The 20,504-nt window shown below is 48.3% G+C and overlaps 1 protein-coding gene across 8 annotated transcripts in view; it reads left to right on the top strand.

The window, feature by feature from the left end:
• The window catches only part of LOC148040930 (uncharacterized), a 191,294-nt gene that overhangs the window by 49,259 nt on the left and 121,531 nt on the right, over positions 1-20,504 (top strand). The gene's annotated exons all lie outside the window — the stretch shown is intronic.

Below are 20,504 nucleotides of genomic sequence, written 5' to 3' on the forward strand. Positions count from 1 at the left end.
ATTTTTGGTGGAGGAAACACCTTTGCCTTTTGCATTGGCAGAGAATGTAGCATCTCCATTATTGCTTCCTTCTCGGGCTTTCAGCCTCAACTCCTCCTCCATTAATAATGCACAAAACTCCTCAAAAGTCAAAGCTTGAGGTCTCACCTGAGTATTAAGGGCAGTTACTAGTCCATCAAACTTTTGTGGACAAATCCGAAGACACCTCCGAGCTAGCTCTTCGCTAGTCTTTTGTATCCCAGCGCCAGCCATCTGGTCGCACAGATTCTTAATCCGAGTGATGAATGCTTCAACCGTCTCTCCTTCAGCAAACTTCTCCGCTGCTAGTTGATTCTCCAAGTTTTGAATCCTTGTTTGGTTTCGTGTTTTATACTGACTCCTTAGTACATTCCAAGCCTCTGACGCTTTGGTTGTATGCTGAATCAGAGTCAAATCACTGTCAGAACAGCTTGTAACTAAGGCACACAATGCATCTGCATTCCTTCGTTTCCAAGCTCGTAGAAGATCTGCATTCGGAGGAATCATCACACTAGGATTTGATGGGTCGGGGGTAGGCTGTGGTTCTGCGTCAGTCCCCAGCACAGTCTCCAGAAGCTCATAAGAATCAAGGATAGTTGTAATTTTGAACTTCCACAAGGTGTAGTTTGTACCATCTAACTTGCCTTCGCTGAAGGTTGGTGGACGAATCCTCAGTGTTTGAATAGCCGGTACAGCAGCACCACCTCCTGCACCGCTTCCTGATGCGCCAGAACTGCTTTCCGGAGTCGACATCGTTTCTCTTTGCTGTTGAAGCCTTTGCCTCTTGCACGCTCTCCGATCTCTAGAGCCCCCTGGGCTCTGATACCATGTAAAATATTACACGGCGCAGCAAACAGAATCTGAGAAAGAGATAGAGAGTACACAACAGATAAGACGAGAATCAGTAAATTCTTTAACTCCAAACAACTGATACAAAGATGGCTCTGTCTACCCGTGCGCTTCCACTGTGTGAAGCTTAGATGGCGATCTAGACAGAAGATAGGTGAAGAGTTTAAGGCTAGCTGGAACAACAACTCTCACTGGGTGAAAGATGAGTGAATGATGGCTGCGAAGGGGTTTAGCTTTTATAGCCCGCGAAGGTCGTTAGGTCGGCCTGCTGACCGACCTACCATATGAGCCTCCACTAGTCGGCCAGGGAATATTCCCTCTACCATCGGGCCGGGGGCGCTGCCGCCGGACCCCTGCCAGGGGGGCCGCTGGCCCCCCTGGGACCCCCCAGCCAGGGGCCGCTTCCGCGGCCCCCGGACCCCACAATAGGGGCCCCTTTTAACTCCCTTACTACGCAACTCAATGCAATGTGCCTCGAGTTGCTACCAGCTTAACCACTCCGTCTAACCCAAAGATTAGACCCACAACAGTCATCTTTTTGCCATCTGGTCACATAGACCTCATCTGATATACAAGTCAGGACTCAACCAATGTCCGGGCTCACATTTGGCTTCTCCTCATAATGGGGGCCTTACAACTTTGAGCACCATGGATCATTGGTAGCACCTAATGAGGGTGGGGCATTGATCATATCTAACAGGACGCAGGCCGAAAACCCCCCCAAGCTAAGAGGACGAGGGCTCAAGGGAGCACATGGGGTGTGGCAACACCAGCCGTATAGGCTCCCACTAAACTCTCGGGTACCAGGTGCTCGAAAGAGGAGAGAGCAGCTTGAGATAAGCAGGAATTTGACGCATTGTTTAAAAGCATTTTGGAAATAGTTGCGGCCAGGGACTACATCATCCGGGTCACAGCTGACATCTTCCCCGCCCAGCCTCAAAGGAGCCCCTCACTGGCACAGCCTCAGTCGCCCGACCACCCGGACTCGCCCCGTCTCGTGCAAATAGAGTAGCCCCTATGATATATAAGTAGCTTAACAAAGGCCATGCTGCCATAACTTTTTGTCTTTAAATGGTTAAAGGTGTAGGCTCTCCACCTTTATACACTTTCCTTACCTATTGCTAATATATGTCACGTCTTTAACACGCACCGGAATATGCATCGCAATTAGTATCATAGGATTTTGATAAAGTAATATCTTGACATGATTGCATCTATTCATTGTACTTGAGACATGCGACTTGTATATACTCTCATGAAGTGATAAGTGGATGCAGGACGACGTAGGTCTTTGTGTGAACGTGTTCAATGCCCAAGTCACCGCAAGACCACCAACCTCACAAAGAGCCGCAACAAAGCCCACGTTGCCGAAAGTGAAAATCACCCTTGCAAGTGCCCACACCGCATGGCCCAAAGCATGATCTTAACCACTTTCTCTTTTTGGGTTACACTCTACGCCGGGCACTCACGGCGGCTGTCACCCCAGTTGTACCAATATCGCACATTCCAAAGAGGGTTGCAAGATCTCAAGTGTATCTCCCCATCTCAACAACTGCTTCTCTAACAATGAGGCTAGGACACAACCATCACTGTAATATCCATTTTATGAGCCTTTGAAGCTTGACATTTCCCAACCCATTGAAAGGCTGATAGCCTCAACATATTGCAATGGTTGTACTCAGACAAGTCCAAAAAAAAAAAGGGGGAGAAAAGATAAGAGAAATAAAGAAAGAAAGAAAAAAACACAAGAAAAAGAAACGAAAAAGAAAATGGAAAAGGAAAAAAGAAAAGAAAAGAATGAAAACATATGAAGCACTCACGATCACAGCACAACACCTAGGGGTCCTCAAATTAGGTACGTCCAATGACCTTGGTCGGCTGGCTCCAGCCCTAGTTCCCTAGCTCTTTAGCATCACCCACAATTGTTCAGGGCACATCAAGGGCATAACATATTTAAGGAGCTTGTCTCGCCTATGGTTAGACCTGTCACCTTGACCCATTCGCACGATTCCCTCTTGCACTCTGCCTTAATCCCATTGCAATCAATTGTGGTAAGTACTGCACGAATGGCCATGAAAAGTACACCGTCCTCATCAAGCAAGTCCAGTAGCTTCCAGCTACCGAAAGTGTGGTGTCCCTGTGTTCAATTATGCTACATCATGCAGTCACAATGCAAAGGATGTCTCATACACCTTCATGTGTACTTCTTCTCAACATGGACAACTTTGCTTCATCCACACATTGTTACGAGAAACCAGCCCGCGGTCTTCTAACTACGTAATATCTAAGTATGCACGAGTACTCACATAATATCTGCACCGAAATATATACACAGTTTGGGTCCTTAAGTGTAGGACAATACTCTCAGCTTGCTTAGAGTTTGACCTGTCTCCCAAACTAATTGAACTATGTCTTGTGCACGATAGAGAAGACTAGCACTACCCCTAGGGAGAAACCACCTATGACAGGTTTTCAATTGCAGGTATTGAAGACTTCAACGAAAGTGTTATTCGCTCTTCATCGACACCCAACTCTGAATTCTTATCCTTTATCATCTTGCAAGCCCGCCAAGAATCGTCATGTGCAGAATTCCCAACAAACCAACACTTGTGCCGGCCTTCAGTGCAATCCCCAACAAAGAATAGCCCTACCACCAACTCCAACAATCCTACCACCAGCCACCTAGGCCACCAACGTGCCCCCAACGACCTTCCTCCACACCACCACCAACACTCCTCCACAGCAACCACCGATGTTCCTTCCATCCACGTCTTTACTGCATGCAAAAGCTTGCTACCTACGATGGTGAGTGCCATGGGACTGGTACTCGTGTAGGAGGGGGGTAATGTTAACCGTCAGACGAACAAGGTGGAAAATTTGGAAAAGCTAAAGCAGAAGACAAAGACCAAGGCAAAGTGAAATGGAAGACAAAGGCACGCCAAGAAAAATCTAGAAACACAAGAAGCGCAGAAAAGTCCTAAATAAGGAAAAAATGCGCACAAGGAAAAGCACAAGTCAATACTTTTGTAAAAGAGTGCAAGCATATCGTGATTTAATTTAAGGAGTGCCGGGCTCTTACCCGTGCAATTTGTAAATGTAGATGAGTGATGGAAAGGAAGCTAGAAAGATAGAATGACAATGGGAAAAAGGGCCTAGGCCATGGCCGGCCATGTAAAAAAGGGGATAAGGGGATGACCGCCCAAAAGGGATTTAGGGTTTTGTATATAAAGTTGAAAAGTGAATGAGAAGCTCATTCTTGTGTGTGGCCAAAAATGGCTCTCTTCTTCTTCTTATTCTTATTCTTCTTGTTCTTGCTTGCTTGAGCTTGTGCTTAAGAGAGGGAGTGTGAGAGTGTGAGGGAGTGAGTGTGTGAGGGTGAGGGACCGAGGAGAAGCTTTCCATCTCCTCCTCTCTTTTTCTTATTCTCTTCTCTTCTCTTGTCTTGCTCGCGGCTATGGAGCTTGGAGCGTGGAGCTTGAGGATGGAGCTTGCTTGAAGCTTGCACTTGGATTGTGGAGCTACCGGAGTGCGCAGGAGAGGAGATAACTCGATCGGCATGGAGGTAAGCTCACTACACCCGTAGATATGGATGGCGTATTGGCTATGTGAGAGGTAGCCATTAGTGCTCGGCTTGGAACGCTTGAAACAATAAGCGGTCCGAGGGTCTTGGCGGTTGAGCGAAAGCTTCCACAACTAGTCATTGTGGTATGTATGCAGATGCGTATGGTTTTCACTGCAGCTCTGAAACTGTACATGTGCATCAAGTTATGATCATGAGAGACTGATTAGCGAGTGCTGGTTTTCAGTGTATGATCATTAGTTTCAGTGTTATTCAGCTGGTTCTATGGACAGCAGCATGTGTATTGAATGCCATTGACAATTCAGCCATGGTTTTGGCTCGGTTTATGCTTTACTATGGTTGTGTAGTCAGCACTGTTGAGAAACAAGAGTTTGGGATGCATCCGATGAGTTTCTAGCAACAGTTTTAAACGATTGTTGAGCTTTATGCTATGTTTATGCTGGCTGGAAATTTTCAGCAAATGGTGGGCATATGAGATGGTCAGCAGTGGCCAATGTTGTGCTGACTATGATGCCTTGTGAAAATTCCAGTGCAATATTGTTTACTTTGACACATTACAGTGCAATCGAGGACGATTGCAAGGATTTCAAGGGGGTGGTGTGTCACAAGGACGTGAAAATTTGATGCTTTGCTTATGTTTAATTGACATTTGATTAAAGGATTAATCAAATGTGCAATTAAAATTTGCACGTGTTGCACATGTGGGGTGCAAGCTACTTTTTCACAATTGAAGGCCGAAGGACCCTGTGAAAAAGATGGGTGTCAAAGGCAAAAGTTGTAACAAGTTACACTTGTTAGATTCAAGGTGAATTTTGGTGTCAGTTTTCTCCTAGGACCATTAATTGGCCATTAAGTGTCAGTGGTGACACTAGGGACTACGCATTAATTAATGGATTAATGCTTGTCCAAGGGTCAATTAATGCATGGGATCACTTTGGGTTGCAAATGGCCTAGCCAATTAATTTTTGGATGGGTAAGGTCAATTTTCTGGGCATGGATTAAGGGCTGAATTAATTTTTAGAATTAATTAATTCTGAAAATTAATTAAATGACTGGAAATTGTTGAAAATGGACTAAGAAAGCTACCACTTGGCAAAAATTTCCCATGCAAGTGGGGGAAAGGCTAAATAGGGCTGAAGGGAGAGGGAAATCTCGTCTTTTCATTTTGGAGCTGTTGGGAAAGAGGTGTTGGACTGTGGCTGCCAGCTTTTGGGGCCATTTCCCAGCCATTGGAGACCATTTTGGTGATGGAGATTGCATATTCTTGATCTTGGGAAGTTGGCAATTGCTGCTGATGCACTTTGGAGATTGCATATTCTTGATCTTGGGAAGTTGGCAATTGCTGCTGATGCACTTTCTCCTGAAGATCAGAGTCTTTGATGCTCCTATTGTTGTTGGTGCATCCGTTTGGGGCTGGTATAGTAGGGCTGCAGCTGATTTTGATCAGTTCTTCGCGACAAATCTCAGAATTTTCTCTCTTTACAGCATTCTCTTATCTCCTTCAGCCTATGTTCAGCCATTCTCAGCAATTCTCAGCCATTGGGAGGAGATCTCAGCCATTTTTGGTGGGCTGATTTGTAATTTCTGCAGTAAATCCTAATTTACAGCAGAAATTAGGGTTTAGCAACCACCTTGGGATCCGTGCCAGAGATTGAAGGCTCAAGGGTCTGAAATCAACAGCTGATAATTGAAGATTATCAAGGGATTTCAGGAGCCAGTCCATCCCAAATTGATTTGGGGCAGGATTTGGCTAGGCAAGGGTCAAATTTGAGAAGAAGTCTTGGTTGAATCAAGGGGCAAATGACCCAAAAGGCTTGCTGGTCATTTATGACAGCAAGAGCAATTGGTTAGTAGGAGGAAATTGAAGAATCTCGAGTTGTACTCCTTCCAATTGAATGAAAGCTAAAGAAATACCGCAAGGGGCGCCAGTTTTGTGGCCAATAGGGTGTCTACTGTCCAAAAATGTTATGGTAAAGTGTGTATTTCATTTTATGTGTATTTTTTTATTGCTGTAATTAACTCTTAAATGAGGTTATCACCACCCATTCCAAGAAGGAAGGCTGGTTTCAGGTGCTGGGTAGCTGTGCCTTCTGCACAGGAAGCTAGCTTGTGCCCCGGCGATTGTTCGTAGGCTTGAAGGTCGTTTGACTTGCGGATCGTGGTTCGCCATCTGACCTGCGGAGGGCCTGTTTGTGACGTCTTGTTCTGCTTTTGGCTCTCAGGCAAAACTTCAGCACCGGGGTTGAGTCTGATAGCTCCTCCTGACAGAGTGCGTCCTGACAGACCTGTAACAAGGGGTAGAAAGAAGTTTCTTCTTAGCATGTAGCTTAGTGATGGATAATCTATAGGTGACAAATGTTATCGATATGAATTTTCTTGACTAGCAAATAGGGAATGGGAATGATCAAGTTTTGTCAGACTCGGATAGTGATTTGTTGGTTGAGGATTTCGGGCTTTTGGCCGATGGGGAAGAGATAGGTAAACGTTAGAAGATGTTGGTTGAAGAACCGGTATTATGCTCCCCAAATTTGCCTCACCCAGAGGTTCATGCTTTTGGTTCACAACTTGATGGGTCTCTTTAGTTCATGCTGGCCATTGCCAATCATCTTATGTCCGATTATGTCCATATCAATGAGGGCAAAGCTAACTCTTTACCGGAAGGGGATCATGTAGTTACTGTCATGGGAACGGAACTGGTCCTACAGCAGATTGCTACTTTCCATGAGAGAGAAGCCATCTTTTACTTTACATGGACCCCCTTGATCACCGAGATTCATGCTTGGCTGCAGTCCATGCTTGTAAGTATTGAACACTGTCAAGATGATGCTTTAGGGCATGTGCAGGCCCCTCTTGTTGAAGAGATTTATGATGGTCTGAAGGGGTTTTTTGAGGTTCTTTTTCGTTCCTGGGAAGTGAGGCCTTTCATTATGCAATGCATTCGTTTGTTCTTGGATGGGCAGCTTGTTCACATGGTCCCTTGGAGGCCTATGGGCGAGTTTCAGGAGACGTTGAGGCAGGCATATCCAATTTGGGTGGAGGTGGTTGATTTTCCTACGCATCTTTGGAGACTCCTCCTATTGGTTTTGAGAACCCTTGGCGAGATGTTGGTGGAGCCTCGGCTGGCTTCCCGCAATAGGAATAGAGCATGCATGCTTTGGGACACTAGGAAACCTTGCCTGGACTAAAATTTTGAGGTTCCAAGATTGCAAACTTTGGTTTATGTGTTGAAATGGGGTATTTTTGCCGGACATTATTTAAGATGTGGTCAATTGGGCTATTTCATTTCAGAATGTGACAAGAATCCAGAGGTTTTGTAGCGAACTATACATCCAGACATGGATATGCAAGACCATCATCCTCAGCATATACTTCAACAGCCACAAGCTAATCTTGAGATGCTTCCCCGTCATGGTTGTGATGAAGGAAAGGAGGTTTCTCAAGTTGGTATTGAGCGTGTTTCGCTTGCAGTGGAGTAGAATGTGTCTTCTCGGGAAGATTCTTGGGTCTCAGTGGTTAGACGTAATGCTAGAGATGCTTCTCGTTCTCGGCTTCTGCCCACCCACCGCCGCACCCAATCACTCAGACCTTTCAACGCAGAGGTAAGGGGTTTTACATGAATCCTCAATCTTCACGTGCAACGGCAGGAGATGATAAAAGGACTTCTGATTTTGCTTTGTGCTTTGATGCGCGGAGGAGGCTTGTACCTCCTAAGGATGTTTTTCGTTCACAGCAACAACAGTTTTCTTTCCATACTTTGATTGCTCGTTTACACAGAGCAGACCTGGTAGATGTAATCCGTAGTGAGATGGAGAGATTCTAGGTAGCTAAAGCTATGGACGTAAAAGGAAAGGGGACAGCGGTGGTTCAGTAGTTTTTCTCATTTTCGATTTATTATGAGAATTGCTTTGTGGAATGTGAAAGGTATCTCTTCAAGAAGCAAGCAGTATCGGTTGTGGAAAGTTGTGTTTGCTGGAAATTGGGATGTATTTTGTGCTGTGGAGCATAAACAACACGCTTTGATTGGGTCTTCTTATGCTTATAAGGATTATGTAGTTTTTTTCAGTGGTCGACCTCCACATAAATTTGGAGTTATGTTGGCTATCAAATCCTTCATGTAACCATCAGTGGTCTCTCAGGACCCTTGAGGTCGATTTGTTATTCTGGAAATCCTTAATGAGGGAGAGGTGTTGTGGTTGGTGGGTGTGTATGCTCCTTCTACTGTAAGGGAATGTCGTCAACTTTGGGATGACCTGCATTGCCTTGCTATGGCTTGTCAAGATTTTGTCATGGGTGACTTTAATGCATATGTTTTTGGGGATTAGGCGACTTCTCTGCACTCAGTTATAGATGGTCCTGAGGGATAGGCTTGGGATGCCCTTGCAGCGGTGTCTTTGAAGCAAGACATGTGGTCCTGGATGTATCCATCACAATCAGGATATACCTATCGTTCTTTTCAGCATCCTAACACTTGGGCCAGATTGGAGTGGATATACATTTGTCAGAGTGATTCCTTTCTTCCTGTAGTCATCGACATGCACAGAGAGAGAGAGAGAGAGAGAGAGAGAGAGAGAGAGAGAGAGAGAGAGAGAGTAGGTGAGAGAGAGAGAGAGAGAGAGAGAGAGAGAGAGAGAGAGAGAGAGAGAGAGAGAGAGAGAGTCGTTACCTGCTGTCCCATCGACGTCGCCTGACCTTCATCGCCTGCAGACGCCTTCTGCTCGCAGCCTGCAGTCCTGTCGCCTGCCCTTGACGCCCTATCCATGGCTGTTGAGTCCCCCGCCCTGCTCTCGAACGGCCCGTAGCATGCGTCCCCCACCCGCCTATACTGCGACCTTTGCGCCTGTTTCTCGCCCCTTCACCCAGCCCGTTAGGGTTTCGGCTGATGACGGACCCCTGCCTTGTGCCCCAGACCATCCCGCTCTGCCGTCGACTGCCAGGCCGTTATTCCGCCCTCCTGCACCTGCACTGTTAGGGTTGTGCCTTGCCACCAGGGTTCTTGGGACAGGCCACGACTGAGGCTGACAGGTAAAGCTCCGCTTTCATCGGCTGCGCGCACAGAATACGCCCTTGGACAGCGACTATGTACAGAAGAGGAAGATAGAGAGAGAGGGAGAGAGAGAGAGAGCGGCTTGCGTGTCTCTGCCCCCCGCGACTTTTTCACTCGGCCTCTAACCGACATACGTACTGATACAATATGGCTAGCTTGGATTTGGCTTTCATAGACCAAACGGTGGCAGCTCTTGGTCCGGATTCTAACACCGAGGAACCAGAGGACATGGTTCCGTGCACGGAGGAGATGTCCCCTGCTCCTAACCTCCAGCCAGCGGGCAAACGCACCAAGCATACTTCGGCAGGGAGAATGGATCACCAGGATCGTTCCTATGCTCAGGTTGCTTGTGATTCTGTGGACTCCCAGGAGGTTGATTGGGAGCACTTGTTGGAGTTTTCCAACACTTTGCTGGGCGATTATGTTCAACATAATCAAGAAGTCTTTTCGGACTCTGCAACGGAAGATGTTCTGGAAGCCATTGTGGATCTGAAACATGTCTTGCGCTCCTTTTCAGTGTTCTATGAACGTGCTATGATACTTTTTTTCACTGGTAGGATCCCGCTACTTTCCCGTATTCGCCAGTGGCTGCACAGTCTGCTACAAGGGGAATGTGTTGAAGAGATTTTTGTTGGCCCTCGGGGTTTTTTTGAGGTGCTGTTGAAATCAGAGACACACTGTGCTGCTCTCCTGTCTAAACTGCCATTGTTCGTTGATCGCCGTCTGGTCCATGTGGTGCCATGGCGCCCAATGGCAGATTTTCAGCGTCTACTGCAATGTGAATGCCGTGTGTGGGTTGAAGTGGAAAAGTGCCCGGTTGTTTATTGGCCACTGTTAAAAGATGCCATGGCCACTGTGGGCACTGTTCTGGTCCCCCCAAGCCTAAGGGCCATGAATCGCAACCGCCTGTGTATGTTATGGGACACTGCTCGAAAAAGGCCTGCTTGGTTACGCATTAACTGCTTTGGCATGAATCCTTACATTTTCGTTTGAAATGGGGAAACTTTGCAGGACATTGCTTTTCGTGTGGAAAATTGGGGCATTTTATGGCTGAATGCCCAGAGAAGCACCACACTTCAGATGCCGAGCATGTTGCGCAGCCCATGGAAGATATGGTGTGTGATGCACCATCGCAGGGTTCCACCCAGCCACCTAAAGTTTTGAATAAAGGTAAACAACAGGTCTCGGGTTTGGATTTTGGTGGCAACGACTGGGTAGATGTACGCGCAAAAAAAGGCAACAGGCTTGTTGCTGGCATGGTGGATACTGTGCCTGCTGCCTCACCAGATTCCATGTGTATGTATATGCGCAGGAAAGAAATGATGTCTTCAGAGCACTCTGCTCCTACTATGGTTTCCTCTGCTCCCCGTCAACAGCCAGCTAGGAGAGAGTCTTCGGATGGTCCAAAGGGTCCACCTGCTAAGCTGGCTTTTGATACTCGAGGTAACGTCATTACCCCATGGGATCGTCGTTATCCCCGCTCCATCCCCCAGTCAGCGGATATGCCATCCACTTCCAAATCTAGTCGTCAGAACTCTTTTGCCGTGTTAGCTGATTTCTTGGATGAGGGTGTCCTAGACATTCTCGTAGAAAAGGTCACATCGAGGCAAGCTGCGCCTCGTACCTGATCTTCTTTTGAATCCACATGAAGATAGCCACGTGGAATGTGCGAGGAATTTGTTCTCGCCACAAGCAACATGCCATGTGGACAATATTGCATGAGAATCAATGGGATGTCTTGTGTGCTGTTGAGCACAAGAGTCATGGTGAAGTAGGTAAAGTTGTGGATTGCCATGGATTTGGTTTGTTCTATGTAGGGACACATGCCAGGCAGTTTTTTGGTGTGCTTATGATTGTATATGAAAAATATCAGCCGGTTCTTATCAAGAATGATGTACATGGCCGCTTTGTGGTGATTGAAATTTTATTCGAAGGAGAGATCTTATGGTTACTTGGCCTCTATGCTCCAAATGATCCTTTATCTCGCCGGGAGCTTTGGCATACCTTGTAGATTTCCTTGTCCCTTGGCAATTGGGGTTTTTTGATGGGGGATTTTAATATGTGTGTTGATTCTTCACAGTCCACATCAGAACATTCGGTAATGGATGCGCCGGAAAGACATATGTGGCAGGAGTTGGCTTTGCCGTTCTTAAGCAAGATCTCTGGTCTTGGCTGCATCCTTCTTCTACAGGGTTTACCTTCCATTCTGCCTAGTATGCCACAACATGGTCGCGGTTAGACCGCATATACATCATGCAAGATGATGGTTTCCTTCCTGAGATGCTCGAAATGAAAGTGTTGCAATGATATGCATTGTTGGATCATTTCCCTCTGCAGCTTGAGCTCCTTGCACAACCCATTGCACCTTTCAAGCAATTTCTGGATAGACTCCCTTTGCGTTTCAACTCATCTTATTTGAAGCATGCAATCTTCCAGGGCTATATGCAGCAATTGATTGATTGATTCTTATTGGATTTCTCATCTCAGGGCACTGCTTCGTTTCAACAATTGCTCTCTAATGTGCAGGGGGTTGCTCGGCAGTATGGGATCCATCATGCCTCTCTTTGTCGGCGGTGCCGACGCCGATAGGCAGCGGAGGAACTGCTGGCTTTGGTTCGTTCTTTGCTGGTGGACACTCCCGATGACGCATTTCTGCTATCACTAGCACCGCATCTGGCTGATCTTATTAAAGAGTTTTAGTTGAAATCCTATCAGCAGGTCAAATTGCAACATCTGACGGAGACTCTACAAGACAGTGCTTATCAGACCCATAAGTTCTTTCGAGCTCTCCATGCCTCTCCTGCTCGAGAGAATATGACTAGGCTCCAGGATGCAAAAGGTCAAATGGTTCTTGATCCGCAGACGATTGTGAATATGTGTAGAAATTATTTCCTCGACCTTCTTGGTTCTACTTCTCCTCCTTCAGGCCAAATTACTCATGCTCGTTCAGTTTTTTATGATCTGGTCCGCAATCAGGTTCCTCAGGACATGCAATCTACTCTGGAGGCAGATATTTGTGAGTCGGAGGTTATGGATGTTCTGTTACACTTGCCCAAGGATAAAAGTCCTGGCTGGGATGGTCTCACCAATGAGTTCTTTGAGTTTTTTGCCACCCAGCTCGCGAAACCTTTGACGGCTTTGTTTCAGCGGGTATGGGAAACGGGGATCATGCCTTCCTCTTGGAAAGAAGGTCTTATTAAACTGCTTCCAAAAGTTCCTTCGACATCCATGTTGAAACAGTGGCGCCCAATTTCTTTGATGGGTTCTATGTATAAAATCTTTTCCAAAGTTATGGCGAATCGCCTCCATAAGCATCTTCCTGCCATTGTGCATCCTCTCCAATATGGTTTCATTAAGGGCAGAAACATTTTGCACGATGTATTAAATGCGCAACTGGCGATTGATTATGCAAGGCATTCCAATCAGGAGGTCGTACTGGTTCAATTGGACCTGGAAAAGGCTTTTGATTATCTGGATTGGTCTTTCATTGCAGAACTTATGTCTACTATGGGCTTTGGTGCTCGGATGTCTCGTCTGATCTACACTATTAGTGTTGTAGCATCTTCGCGGGTCATGTTGAATGGAGGCATTACCAAGCCAATTGTCCTTGCCCGCTCTGTCAGACAGGGGTGTCCTTTGAGTCCTCTCTTCTTTGCCCTTGCGACTCATCCGGTTCTTTCGATGTTATCTCCTATGGCAGCTTCTACTTAGTTGGCTGGATTGTTGCTTCCCTCTGGACATCACTTCATTGGTCAATCCTTGGCTGATGACAGTTTTATGATTCTGTGTGCGGACAAAGATAACTTCACAAAGCATTAGATGTTTGGGCTCTCTTTGGTCAGGCTTCTGGTCTTCGCATCAACGCCTTGAAATCGGCCATTCTCAGCTGCACAGAGTCGGATTTGCAGTCACTGGACTGGCAGGGAATGGTTGTCCCCCGTGGCTCCATTGTCAAGCATCTTGGGTACCCTTTGGGGGTTGATGTTCCCCCAAAGCAGCTACTACAGTGGATTTCACAGAAACTGGCGGCTAAGTTTCTGTATTGGAAGTCTCAAGCCTGGCCCTTCCATGTTCGCCTCAAAGTAGCCCAGACAATTATGTTGCCAATGCTTACATATTTTTTGCCATTGCTACCCTGGACTACTACTACACTGAATGATCTTACCAAGTCTACTCGTTTCATGTTATGTAAGAAGGATTCCTTGCATGCAGGTATTTTCTGGATTTCTTGGTCGCATGCGTGCACCCCAAAACACATGGGTGGAGGGGCTATTTTGGATGCCCAAACTCATATGCTGGCACTCCGATGGTCTCTTTTTCGCGCCATGTGCTCGGATTGTCATCCTTGGGTCGTCATAGCCCATTATTTTCTTGAGGATCGCGGGCTTCTGCATGGTAATACCCACATCCGCAGTTCTTGGTGGCATGTTCTTAATGCCGATTCTCGGTTCTCCAGTTCTTCCTCATCTTTGCTTGCCCATTTGGGGTGTTCCTGGAGACTGGTCCTCCGGAAGTCTCAGTTGCATCCAGCGGAGGATCGCTTAGCCACTAATTCTTTTCAATTGGAACTGTTGGCAGTCTTGCGGTTAATTTTGTGGGACGGTAAACATGAGCTTCGACCACAATTCAACCGCATGGCACGTTTGGGCTTAACTTCGGTCGTGGATGCCACCCTTGCCAATCGCAATGTGTTCATGTCGTTTCGTACAGCCAGGAGGCTTTTCAGGATCCCCCGTGGATACAGGTATTTATGGGAACAACTTTTGATGGTGCTTCAGAGCAGACAACCCTTTCCTGCCCTTGCTACGGATTGTCCTTGGGGCAGGACTGGGACTTTGCAGGCAGGCTGAATTTAGAAAAGGCTTCAGCTAACCAGGTGTATCATCTTCTGATTAAAGATCATCAATGGCTGGTTACTAAAGCTAATGTTCTATGGGGATTGCATAAATCCCGGTCATGGTGGAGGGTAACTGTGATGGAGGGCTAGTTAAATAAGACACCATTCAAATATAAGGTCTTTCTTTGGAGGGTGATGATTGGTGGTCTTCCACTTGCTTCAGCTCTTTCCAAGCGCCGAATCTCCAACGGCAACTGTTTCTTTTGCACCACCACTGTGGAATCCGCCCGTCATCGTTTTATTTCTTGCCCCCTTGCTCAGAAAATCTGGTCATTCTTGTCAGCCGTCTGGCGAGCGGTGGTTGGTTTCTCGCTTCGCCCGTTTGATTGGGTTTTCGCGCAGCCCAAATATCCCACACTGACACAGCCACATATGAAGATCTTGTTTCACTTTCTTCGATATTGGGGCTGTTGGCACAATTGGACCATTCGGAATGCTTTCCTTTTTGATTCCGCTTATAATGTTCAGCGGCATATTGCTAGGCTTAAAGGTTTCTTGTATTGGCAGATAGATCTTCTCCGGCACTCTGACATCCTCTCTCGGGAGGACTTACGCCCCTGGCATATGGCAATTTCCTCCGCGTCTTTGCCATGATTTTGTAACTCTTTGGCCGTCTGGTTCTTGTAAAGAGGTAGTGTGTACACACGATAGGGTAGAGCCATCGTGTATCTTGTAATCATGTAAACTTTTTCGTAATTAATACAATTACCTTTTATGAAAAAAAAAAAGAGAGAGAGGAAGCGATGGTGACCTTTTGTGATCCTTCTTGCATAGCAAATTGAACTCAACCCCTTGCCCTTGCCTTCTCGCGTAGCCAGCATCAAGTCCATAGGCCTGCGCAACTCTGCTCGGCCCCCTACGTGCAGGGCTTAGATACACACACACACACACACACAAAGAGAGAGAGAGAGGAGAACACACACAGAGAGAAAGAAAGAAAGAAAGTTATATTAACGTCTACAATAGGCCAAGTTGTCCTATGAGACCAAAATGTTGCATACAAATGTCTGGGAGATTTCAAAAGTCCCAGTGAAGCTACCATTTATGCTATGTTGAACTAAATTGAGTAGGTACAAAATGATATCTGGACTAGATAAAATCTAGAGATACTCCCAGTGCGGTGTGGAACTGCTCTTGGGGTGTTTATCCTAGGATGTCCCGCATGGGTCGGTCTAGCATGGAGAGACTAAAGCGGCGGGGTAGGGCCCTCCGATGGCGGCGTAGTATCCCTTGTATCTTCGACATGTGTCTTCTGCGGGGATGGGGGCCGGCGGGGCGCTGGTGCTGGGCTTTACCTCTCGCTGTGGCTATTTCTAAGGTGGTCCCCGGGGATCGGGAGGCCGGTTGGGCTGGTGGGGGCTCGGTGGTGGGGAGGGTAGCTGGTATTTGGTAGAAGTTGTTGAGTGTGCGTTGATTGGTGGCTCCTTGTCTTTTCTCCGTGGTTCATAGGAGGTGGTCTCTGTGGTGTCGTATTTCCAGTAGAAAGAGCCCTAGGCATCTCTGGTCTTTGAATTCCATCACCTTGGAGAGTGATCCGAATCCTTCGCTGAATAGGCAGTGGAAGCGTCCCCGGATTTTGTAGTACACTGGGCATCTACAGATATAGTGTTCCTCTGTCTTTGGCTCGAGATGGAAGAGCTGACAGATTCGGTCCTCTGGGGGGAGGGGGTTGGCCCCGTATCTGCCCGTTTCGACCCGTAGTTGGTGTGAGGACGTGCGGATCTGTCCGATGGCACTTCTGACCCCGTGAGACAGGTGTGTGTCCATGTAGCTTGGGCGGGTGATGAAGCCATCCGGGGAGATGTGCAGGAAGTGTTCTCGGTAGAAAGGCTTCTTGGTTCCTAGTTCCAACATGGGGGTCACCCATGTCCTGGCTGTGTTTGTTTGGATGATATCCATTCTGGTGATGCGATTCACCTCCTCTCGGTGGCTGAGCTCCAGGTGTGGGCAGTCTAGGCTGTATTGTAGTGGGGCGAGGTGGTCCATGTGCAGGCCATGGAGCCGTAGCCAGGTCTCTGTTCGGGCATACTAGCACTCAGTGTCCCCTTGTGTTGCTAGCTGTTTGGATGACTTCAGGGCGAGTCTGGGGTACCGGTGCCGGGGCAAGTCCCATATTTGGCACAAGAAGGTCACAGTCTGGAAGAGGGCCTTAGCCACGAGGGGCGGTGCCCCCAGCTCTGCGCGTGTGGTAAGGAGGGCTTGCTTCGGATCATCCGTGAGATCATAAGTATTAAGGGTCTCTCCATCTGCTCCCATCCCTCATAGGTGGCCTCCTCCTTAGGCAGTGGCTGATCCTGTGGGGCCCTCCGCGTGTGGTAGAGACTGGACCCCCATATGGGAGCCCCGTATAGGAGGGCTGGTGTGACCAAGGTGTCAAAAAGCCAGAGCTTTGTTCGGGGTTCTTGGAACTGTATGCGGGCACATTGGTTCTCCATTGACCCGAGGGCTGCATAGCCTCGGGTTAGTCTATCTTCTGTGGCTTTTCTCAGGGTAAATCTTGGTCCAGAGAATGTAATCCCCAGATAGATGTATCTTTGGACCACGTCCACGGTCTCTCTGCCATATGTGAAGGGGGGTATCGACCATCGGAGCCATTGGGTTGACGTGTTGAACACCATGACCTTGGTTTCCCCAGGTTCACAGTTAGGTCTTTGTCTTGACAGAAGGCCTGTAGTGCGTCCAGTTGGCGCTGTAGCCCTTCGGGTGTGTTGGAGATGAGGACTATGTCATCCGCATATAGTAAGATAGGTATCAGTGTCCCTCCCAGGCTCGATCCCTCCTCGCCCACTCTATCTATGTACTCTGAGATCTCATCAATGTAGAGGCCAAATAGGGTGGGTGAGAGTGGGCATCCCTGCTTGACTCCGATGGTGCTGGTTATCTCCTTTGACAGCCCTCCTAGTGCCCGAACTCGGCTCGTTACCGATTCGTATAGTGCCAATATTCCCCATCGCATTTCGGTTGGTACCTCCGGTTCCTGTAGTCTCTGCATGAGCCTCGCTCGTGGGACTGTGCCAAAGGCCTTGCGGAAGTCCACGAAGTAGCAGTACACCTGTCTTCCATGTGCTCTGCCCTCCTCTATGATGGCTCTCAGTGTGAGGATATGGTCAAGGGTGCAGAACCCCCTCCTAAACCCTACTTGTCCTGCTGCTCGATGTTGGTGTTGCTCTACCCACTTGCTCAGCTCGTGGTCCAGTATGGATCCATAGAGCTTGGCTAGTACATGGCCAACCATGACTGTTCGGTAGTTCGTGGGAACCATGGGGTCTCCGGCCTTCAGGATAGGTATTATGGTATTGGCTGACCAGCTGGCAGGGAAGCCTTCGCATAGGGCTTTGTTGAACATGTGTGCTAGGAGAGGTGCTAGTATGTCTCTAGCATGGGTCAAATGCTTTGCTACTAAGCCTTCGTGGTCTTGGGCACGGCCATTTTGGAGTCTATCAATGGCGTCCTGAACCGGCCCCGTGCTGAAGAATGTGGATGATCCGGGTCTGCTCCTTGGGGGCCGGGGTAGCCGGGGCTGCTTGGGTACTTAGTATAGTGAGGTTGCATATACGTGCCAAGTGTCCGGGGAGGTGATGGGCGAGAGAGAGAGAGAGAGAGAGAGAGAGAGAGAGAGAGAGAGAGAGAGAGAGAGAGAGAGAGAGAGAGAGAGAGAGAGAGAGAGAGAGAGAGAGAGTGTGTGTGTGTGACTCTCCAAAGAGAGAGAGAGAGAGAGAGAGAGGTGCGATGGCGAGCGTGCGTGCAGCTGTGTCGTCGCCTGTGCGTCGTGCCCTGCTGCCGCCTGTTTGACCTGTCGACCACGGCCCCTGACGTCGCCCCGTCCCGTGCGACCTGCTGCCGTTGCCCGCGTGGCCTGTGACTCGTGCCCCCTGCCGTCGCCCTAACCTGCGCCCCATCGCCCCGTTTGGCCTGTGACTGGCGCCCCCTACTGTCACCCTAACCTGCGCCCTCTATCGACAGGCCCCGTGAACGCCCGCCATCTGCTTGCCAGTTCCGCCGCTGGTTGCTGGTTCTGCGCCAGCGAGCAGCGCCCTTCGAATCTGCCCCTCGACGTCTCCCTTCTGCCTGACCCCGTGACGCCTGCCCCGTCCACGTTTGACCGGTGCAGAGCACTCCGTCCGTGGTTGATTGCTCTGCGTCAACGTGCAGGACTGATGCAGCCGTGTTGAAGCCTCACTTGTGTCTGACCCGTTATCGTGCGCCCCGGTTCATCTGCGCGTGTCTGTCCTGTTTTCCACAGGCACCCCGTTACAGTCCTGTTGTTGCAGCCGGGTGGTTCCCTGATTTTGCAGGTTTGCGGGACTTGCACAGAGAGAGAGAGAGAGAGAGAGAGAGAGAGAGAGAGAGAGAGAGAGAGAGAGTATATTAACGTCTCTAAAAGGCCAATGTGGCCTATGAGACCAAAGCAATACATACAATGATGGTGTGTTTCTCATCTAGAACGAGAAAAAAGATGAAAAACATGCCTATAAGACTGAAAAGAAAATGAAATAGTGTCCCATAAAAGGGAAACATGTCAGTGATCTGAAAGTGAGAGTAGAGAAATGAAAACTCTCCATCAATGATATGTCTGTTCTCTAGAGAGGTGTATCTCTGCATAGCTAAGGCGTCTTTGCATCTGTCTCCTGTGGCGCTCAATGATGGCTTTAATTTGTCTGTGGTGTGGATGTCTAGGCCTTCGTCCGGGTGGACGTGGGCGCCTAGACCGGCTAAGTGCCACTGCTCTATCCAAAGGGACACCTACAGAAGATGAGGTCCAAAGATGATGTACTCCTGTAGGCTGTGTGGCAGTAGTAGTGGTATCTGCCATACTCTGTCGTGTATCCATGAAAAAGTCAGTGACTGCTCTCTGTCTATGTGAGCCGAGCTGTGGGGGCCTCCTACTCCGTAGAATTGTTGCTCTGCGCCTCTCGAGCTCCAAGAGGAAAAATCCCAAGCATCTCTGATCCTCATAGTGCATGATCCGTCTCAGGGGTCCAAAACCCTCTCGAAACAGACAGTGGTATCTACCTCGTATGTCGTAATATACAGTGCATCGGCAGATGTAGTGTTCCTCTGTCTCTGGCTCTTTGTCGCATAGTGGGCATATGCGTTCTTCTGTCTGTATACCCTCCCATCTGCCTGTCTCAATCCTCAGGTGGTGGGATGAGGTGCGGATTTGACCAATAGCTGTGCGTAGTCCATGAGGCAGCTGTGTGTCCATGTAATTGGGTCGGGTGATGAAACCATCCTCAGATACCTGGAGGAAGTGGGTCTAGTAGTGTGCCATCCTCGTGCCATGGGGCGAGGGGGGTCGGATCCAGGTCTTCTCCGTATCTAACTTCAGTATGTCTGCTCTGATCACATGGTTTAGCTCTGATCGGCTTAGGTCAAGTGTAGGGCAATCCAGGCTATAGTCAAAGGGGGGCAGTCTGTCAATCTGCAGACCATGTAGACGCATCCATGTACTCATCTGAGCATACCAACAGTGTCTGTCACCGTCTGCTGCTAGTTGTCTAGAAGAGGCCAGGGCTAGCCGTGGGTATCTATCTTGGGGGAGCTCCCATAGTCTATGTATGAAAGTCACTGCCTGAACCAAGGCCTCAGCCACCATGGGTGATGCCCCCAACTCAGCTCTGATAATCTCATGTGGGGTCGAGCTCTTCGCTCGTATCATGCGTGAGATCATCATGACCAGTGGTCTTTCCATATGTTCCCATCCATCATAGTATTCCTTCTCTGGTCCATCCTGGTCTCTCAAAGGCTGTCTCCTCGTGTGAAACAGACTTGGACCCCAAATAGCTGCCCCATATAGGAGTGTGGGTGTAACCAAGGTGTCAAAAAGCCACAGTTTGGTGCGCGGCTCATGAAATTGTATGTGAGCACATTGCCTCTCCAATGCCCCTAAGGCTGCATATGCTTTTGCCAAACGAGCCTCTGATGTCTCTCTCCAAGAGAACTATGGTCCCTTCAATGTGACCCCCAAATAAACATACTGCCTAACCATCTCCACTGGCTCACCATCAAAAGTAAAGTGGTGCTCGGCTCTTGTCACCCAAGCAACTGAAGTGTTAAATACCATAACTTTAGTTTTCCCAAGGTTCACCTTAAGATCTCTATCTCTGCAGAAAGCT

Source organism: Lygodium microphyllum, chromosome 1, assembly GCF_053477565.2.
Source record: "Lygodium microphyllum isolate KBCC chromosome 1, Lygodium_microphyllum_v1.1.10, whole genome shotgun sequence".
Classification (NCBI taxonomy): Eukaryota; Viridiplantae; Streptophyta; class Polypodiopsida; order Schizaeales; family Lygodiaceae; genus Lygodium; species Lygodium microphyllum.